Source organism: Cynocephalus volans, chromosome 1 (assembly GCF_027409185.1).
Source record: "Cynocephalus volans isolate mCynVol1 chromosome 1, mCynVol1.pri, whole genome shotgun sequence".
Lineage (NCBI taxonomy): Eukaryota > Metazoa > Chordata > Mammalia > Dermoptera > Cynocephalidae > Cynocephalus > Cynocephalus volans.
The window spans coordinates 196,931,703-196,938,866 of record NC_084460.1 but is presented as its reverse complement, the minus strand read 5'-3'; positions in this window follow the sequence as shown (position 1 = coordinate 196,938,866).

The window sequence follows — 7,164 nt, the reverse complement described above, 5'->3', positions numbered from 1 at the left end:
TTAGGAAGCTTTCGTCCTTGGGAAAATAAACTCAAGGAGCAATAAAAAAAAAGCAGGTGCACTCACTAGGAGGGTGATTTTTGCATGGTGCCTGCCTCTAGCCACACCAGGAGGGTAAGAGCTTTGACCACCGACTCCATCCCGCCTCCCCACACCTGCAACCTGCAGGCTCCTGAGCTCCTGGAATCAGCAGGGGAACCAGTGAGCGCCAGGCTGGCTAGGCTGTTCTGCAAAAGTGTGTCCAAGACCCAGGAGGCTTGGAGGCACATTGTTATCCTTCCTAAGGCTCACTCTTCTCCCAGCCTTCCCTTCCTAGAGACACTGAAGGCCCCCACAGTTCCCCTTCCACCTGGTGTACCTCCTTCTTTCTCCCTGTGGGAATGCTCTTCTTTCTTGTTCTCTTGCTCCAGAATGTGCCAAGGGCATCTCCCTCCCTTCACTTATGCTGTTCCCTGCCCCTGGAGTGTCCTTCCCTCTCCACTCTGCAGGCCAAGTTCAAGGTCCTTTCATTCCCCATCTCGAAGCCACAGGGCAGATGGGATGGTCATCAGGAAGCCTCCGCTGACCTCCCAGTCAGTAGCCCTCCTTTGCTGAGCTCCCACAAGCATCAACTCTCTGCTGCTTATGTGACATGTAGCATATACTGCCTTAGACTTTGATGAACTCCCTACAAACGTGCCTGCCTCATTGAGAGTGGCAACTGTGCTCCACATCTACGTGCCCAAAGAATTCAGCCTTGATGGAAAAAGTAGAAAAGTAGAATCTAAGGGACCTGCATTGGACCACCAGTGTTGTCACATCTTAGCTGTTTGATTTGGGGAGGTTGCTTACCCTCTCTGGGCTTCTGTTTGATTGTAAGTTGAGGATCAGGATATCGGCCTGGCCTTGGTAGGAGTAACTGTGGTGAGAGGTGAGATCACATGAGGAGAGGAGCTGGTCTGGCTCAGGGCACCTACACGTGCTTGAAGGTTCTGTTCTTTCTCTGGTCAAGAGGCTCCTAATGCAGGGATACCCTCAGTAGAGGAGGGGGGTCCAAGGAAGTATGGAGCAGCGCAAAGAGCACAGGAGTCACACAGGGATGAGGGCCCTGCACAGTGTACCATGGGAGTTTCAGAAGAACGCTCTGTTCTTTTCCAGACATGACTCTCTTTGTTGTCCTCACAGCTGGGCTCCAGGTTGGACAGTAGGCTGTGAACCAAGTCCATGCAGAGACGTAGGGGTCTGCAATGGGTGGGGAGCAGCTGCCGTGTGCTGGATCTGGTTGAGTTTCTCCATAACCTTGCTGGGGAGTGTATTCTCCCTCGCTGTCCATGGGAGCCAAGATGAAGGCTGCAGAGGCTGAGGGCCCTGAAGCTGGCTGGGACCCCACAGCCCTCCCTCCCTGCTCCCACTAGTATACATGACCAGTCCAGGGTCCCAAGCATCTTTTGTAGGGTCTGGGTTCTCCTCCCAAGTTTGTCCTCTCCCCCAGGGACCCAGAGTGGAATCCGGAGGCCGTGGGTACCCCTGGCTGGGGTGGTGGAAGAGGGGCCAGCCCAGGTAGGAGCTGTGTGGTTCCCCTCCCAGTGTCAGGTTGCTGGAAGAGTGAGGCGCCAAGAACAAGGGCATTGACACAGCTGCCCTCCCCCCAACTCTGTAAGGCTGGAGCCCCTTGCTGGTGCTGCTCTCTGAGTCTCAGAGCTGTTGCCCTGCTGGGCCCTGTTGGAGACATGGCAGGAATTGGTTTCACATACAGAGACAGGCAGGTGGACAGAGAAGTCAGAAACAGGCCCTACAGGCAGGTACATGGAGCCGGCAGAAGTCATGGCCCTGCCTAACCCCCTGGGTCCCTAATCTTTTCTTGGAGAAGGGTGCTCACCTGCAGAGCTTCCCCTGCCCGGCCAACTCAGGCCAGACCCCATGCTGGGCCCTGTTTATGGGGCAGCTGCTGTAATATATCACCGACTGTGTGGGAATGGCCAACTGACTATCTTGTCACTGCCCTGGGAGGGAGGGAGTGTGCTCCCTGTCACAGGGGAGTGAATGGAGATTCAGAGAGGGGAAGCAACATGGCCAGTGACACACGGTGGGCGTGGCCGGTGCTGGTCCGAGCACACGTGTGCTTCCCAATCTGGGAGAATCAAATGCATTATATTTTAAAGTGGGATTATCTTGCTGCTGGCTGTGAAGGGTTAGCAGAGCATCCCCAGCTCACTGCAGTCTTGGGGTGCCCTCACCTCTCCCATGTGCCTTCCCTGTTCAGGGTGGAGGAGTGAGCGTGAGTTTTGGCTGGGGTGGCACAGTGGGCACTGAGTTGAAGCCCATGGACGGCTTCCAGGTGCCTCTGACATGGGGAACCAGAGCCCTCTTTGCTCTTAGCTGCTGGCCCTTGTGTTGTGGCATCAGGCTGGTCTCCTTTAGGTCGAGAGCACCCTTCAGGATGTCCATTTCCCAGATGGAGACACTGATGTGACAGGAGATGAAACAATTACTGCTTGTCACTTGGGCAAATAGAGGACAAGTCCTCAGGGCCTTGGGGCCACTGGTCTGCTGCTCCTCTTTTAGTTATAAGGAGGTTATGATTATTATTACTGTCAGTCTGTGTTGCACTGGCAACGTGCTCTTCACTCCAGGAACTTTCACAGGTTTTATCTCAATTGATCTTAAATATAAATCTGTGATCAAGGCAAGGCGGGTGTTTATTTTCTCGTGTGTGTGTGTGTGTGAGTGTGTGTGTGTATGTGTTTGTCTGGATCTCTGTGTTTTTTGTACATATACATGTGCATGTGTTGTGTATGTATCTGCATGTAACTACATGTATGCTACCTACGTGGTGTATGAGTATATGTATGTGTGCTGTGTGTGGCCACGTTTGAATGTGTGAGCTTGTGTTCGTGTGACCACGCACGTGTGTCTATATGGTTTGTGTGTGTGTGTGTGTGCATGCATATGTGTGGCTGTGTATGTGGCTTGTCAGTATATGTTGTGTGTGCATTGTGAATGTGTGAGCCTGTGTGTGTGTGTGCACTCCCGTGCGTGCCTATTCATGTGGGGCCTGGGCACGCATGCCGCATGGTTGAGATCAGAGGAGAGGTGAGAACACCACAGCCCCGCGGTAGCTGCGATCGTTGGGAGGTGAGGTTTCATCTCTGTACTGGAGATTGATTTTGCCCGGGGAAGAATGCTCTAATTCCTGTGACTCACTCATTAGAGGAGTTCAAAGCAGCCAGGTGGCAGGAGGGTGTCTGGGATTTCAGGTTTCAGGGTGATTTGCTCATTCTGCACTGATTATTAATTTATTCTTCAAGCCAGTCCTTTAATGCAGAATTTTTAACCTTTTCTGTGCCGGGGACTCCTTGGTAACCTGGTGAAGCCTATGGACCTGTTCTCAGAATAAAGCTATGAATGCACAGAATAAAATGCACAGGATTATGAAAGAAACCAACTATACTGCATGCAACAAATAAAATGTTAAAGGCACTGCATGACTATGCCTGGGATATAGTAATGCATGTGCTTCTTTACTAACACATCAAGTGGCAAGGTCAGAGGTGGGTCTAGTGACTGCCGTAAGTGGGAAGCCATGGTGAGCATAGGTAATATTCTGTGCATGGTGGGGACACAACTGACTTGTGCTGATGGCAGGCTCCCAGGCACCATGTTTCACTGCCTACATTCGTTCCCGAGGGAGATGCCAACTTCCAGTTCCAAGATAGTGACGAAAAAAATGTATTTTTTCTATTAAGGTTATGCAGTCTTGCTTTAACTGGAACTTAAAAATTATTTGGAAGTTGGAAGGGACCTTATGAACACCCTGTTCACTTTTTCCTATGCTTACTTGTGCATCAGAAATATCCATACAACTTTTTAAAGAATGCTGATAGATATTTTGTCCCCAATCTTCTGCCCAGACCTGTGTAGTCAGAGTCTCCAGGGGAAGGCCCAGGAATGTTCCCAGAGATTCTTGGTGCTGCAGAAGCCCCTGCTGTGGCCCCAGAGGATAGGTGACTTTGTTGCAATCTCCTAATGGGAAGGGGGCTCCTCCTGGCCTCGGTCCAGTGCCCCCTCTTCCCTTAGCAGAGTCCTGGAGAGTGGCTGTGTTTCTTATGCGAATTGTTTGGGCAGTGCTGGATCCATGTGAGTTTTGGAGGTAAAGTGAGGCTGTTGACTCTTCTCCTTCCCCTGGTAAGTGCTGTGGCTCCCAGCCCCTCTTGTTCTAGAGCTTTTATGGAGCCCGTGGGAACTATCACAGACAGACCATCACACCCTCCAGCTAGGTCTGGGAACCTGGAGCCTGTCCTGTCCCCGCCATCCCCAGGTGGCCTCTGGGGGCCCAGGTAGGCTGTTGACTGGGGCTTCAAAGGAGTTCCAGAGAGTGAAAGTGGCTGCCTGGGACCCTGGGTGCCTGTTGTTTACCCAAAAATTGTGCTAATCCTGCTAATTCCTGTGATTTATGCAGCCTCTTGGCTCTGTCTCCTGCTTTCCTCTCTGCGAAGGCGTGGGCAGAGAAGGGCAGTGGCTGATCTCTGGAAGGCAAGGCCAGGGATGTGGTGGGCACTGCCTGGGCCCCTGCTGGATCAGCTCCCCCTGGGTACTCTTGGGACCCCAGGTGCTCCTATGTGCACATCTATTCCCTGAGCCACCCGGTCTGAGTGTGGGAATCTGAATAAATACCCCCTCCCCATACTCCTTGCCCTCTGTTCCTGTGGTGGCCACACCCTAAGGCCTCGGGAGGCATTTCAGCCGTGGGTCTGATGGAGACCTGGCCCTTGTCCCTCGTGGGAAGCTGCGTGGGCAGCTCACTTCCTACAGGAGCCTCAGCTTCCTGGTCTGTAAGAATTGGGCGATGGCGTCTGCTCTGCCAGCATAACAGGGCAGGATGTTGGCGTGAGGGACTGAAGCTGCTGTGTCTTAGTTGGTTTGGGCCACTGTAACAAAATACCATAGACTGGATAGTTTATGAACAGCAGAACTTTATTTATCACAGTTCTAGAGGCTGGGGAGTCCAAGATCAAGGTTCCGGCAGGTTCAGTGTCTGGAAAGAGCCTATTTCTCATAGATGGTCTTCTGTGTGTTCTCACATGGTGGAAGGGGCAAAAAGACTCCCTCAAGCCTCTTTCTTAAGGGCACTAATCCCATGAGGACTCTGTTTCCATGATCTAACCACCTCCCAAAGACCCTGCCTCTTAATACCATTACCATGGGGGTTAGGTTTCAACGTATTGATTTGGGAGGGACACAAAACATTTAGACCATAGCATGCTGTTACCAGAAACATTCCTAGCTTTTTCCTCTTCTTTCCAATCTGCTTATGTCCCTAACAGAAGTTGTCACAGTCCCTTCTGAAGCCTTTTTCCTTTCTTGGCATTTTTGACACTAAAGTTTGGGGGTTTTGAGTTGTTGGGCCTCAGTTTCCCTATCTGCATTTGTAGGCAGTTGGACTGATACCTCTCAAGAGCCTGCCCACCCCTTCCTGGGGCTTGGGCTGGGGTTTAAATCCCGGCGTTTGGTCGCATGCTCTGCTCCTGGGGGCACCTCGTGTCCTCTGCTGGTTTCTGCTCCACAGAGCCCCAAGTCCCCCTGGCACAAGCCTGGCTCCCTGTGCCTACCTTATCCCCTCAGCAAGTGGTCTAAGCACCTACTTGGCTGGACCTGGGGACCCAGGGGTGCAAGGCCAAGCCCTTTCCTAAAAGAGGTTACAGTCGAGCAGATACCCAGAGGGGCACAGAACAGGTATGGCTAGGCTGTGTGAGAGGTGCCACAGGGGGGTGTCCGAACCCAAAGGAAGGACACTCAATTCATTTGGGGTGTGTGTGTGTGAGGAATTCTGCTAGCCTTGTCAGCTCAGTAGAAGGCACGAAGCTGATCATCAGTGCCTGCCAAGGAATTCTGGGGCAAATCCCTTTGCAGTGCAGGTCCTTACTCAAGGGACAGCTCACTATGGTGCATGAGAATGCAGCTTTGGAGCCAGACAGCCTGGGTTCAAGGCCTGGCACAGCCACTTCTAAGGTGTGTGTCTTTGGGCCAGTTATTCAATCTCTCTGTGTACTGGTTTCCTTCTATAGAAAATGTTTTGAGGATTAAATGAGCTCACCCCTGTAAAGTGCTTGGCTCCCACTAAACACTTGTTAAAGGTTTGGTGTTGTAGCTGTTATTTTGGTTTCTGTCCTATTTCCAAATTCAAGGTCTGTTTCAAAGTTGGGCCTAAATTCCCTCACCTGAGCTTGTGGGAAGGAAAACCCAGACTGTCCACAAAATCACTTGCATTTAAAGGAGCTGTGATTTTCTGCCTCAAAGTTTCACTCATGGCTTTCTTTGACAGGCATTTCTGAGCAGTTGTGCCATGCCAGCCTAGGCTGGGCTGGGCTATGTGGATGCTGTACTGAACAGCTCCTGACCTGGAGGTGATGATGAATACAATAAGGGGGTGTTGGGTGGCTGCACAATCTGACTGCTGCAGGGCTCTGACCATGGGCTGGGAGGGGCAGCAGACTTCCTGGGGATGGTGACGTCTGAGTGGCGTCTTGAAGGAAGCGTAGGAGTTCATCAAACACAGAATGGGTGAAGTGTTTCCAGTGGGTGACATGGCATGGTGGTGCAGGGACAGAGCCAGTCATTCCTGGCTTGCAGGTCGACACAGGGAGAAAGGCCAAAGAGGTTCAGCAGGACCGTGGTCAGAGGAGGGAAGGGGTGAGACTTGGTTTTTGGGAAGATGCTTGGCTGTAGAGTAGGGGATGATGTGGGGGAGGACCAGAGGTTGTGGGAAGTGCCCAGGACCCAGAAGGGAGAAACGCCTGGTACAGAACAGCCAGCCAGGAGAGGCAGTGTGGGCGAGGTGCTCTGGGATGAAGTGATGGTGATCGCAGCTGATTGGACGTGAAGGATAAAGGTGGGGACGAGGTGACCTGAAGGTATAGCCTAGGTGGCTGGGTGGGGTGGTGCCTGTGACCCAGCTATGAGGGCCAAGGAGAAGCAGGTATGGGCCGAGTATGTTGCTGGTGGCCATTCAGATAGCCAAAGTCTTAAGAAACAGATTTTAAAAATGGTCTTAAAGGAGCAGACAGTGATCTCTGAATCTCTAGACCAAAAGGAACCCCATAACTCACCAAAGTCCTCAAGGAGATTTTTCTCTCCCCTATCTGCCTGACTTTCTTGGGTTTTCTGGGCAGGGAGTCTTGAAAGATC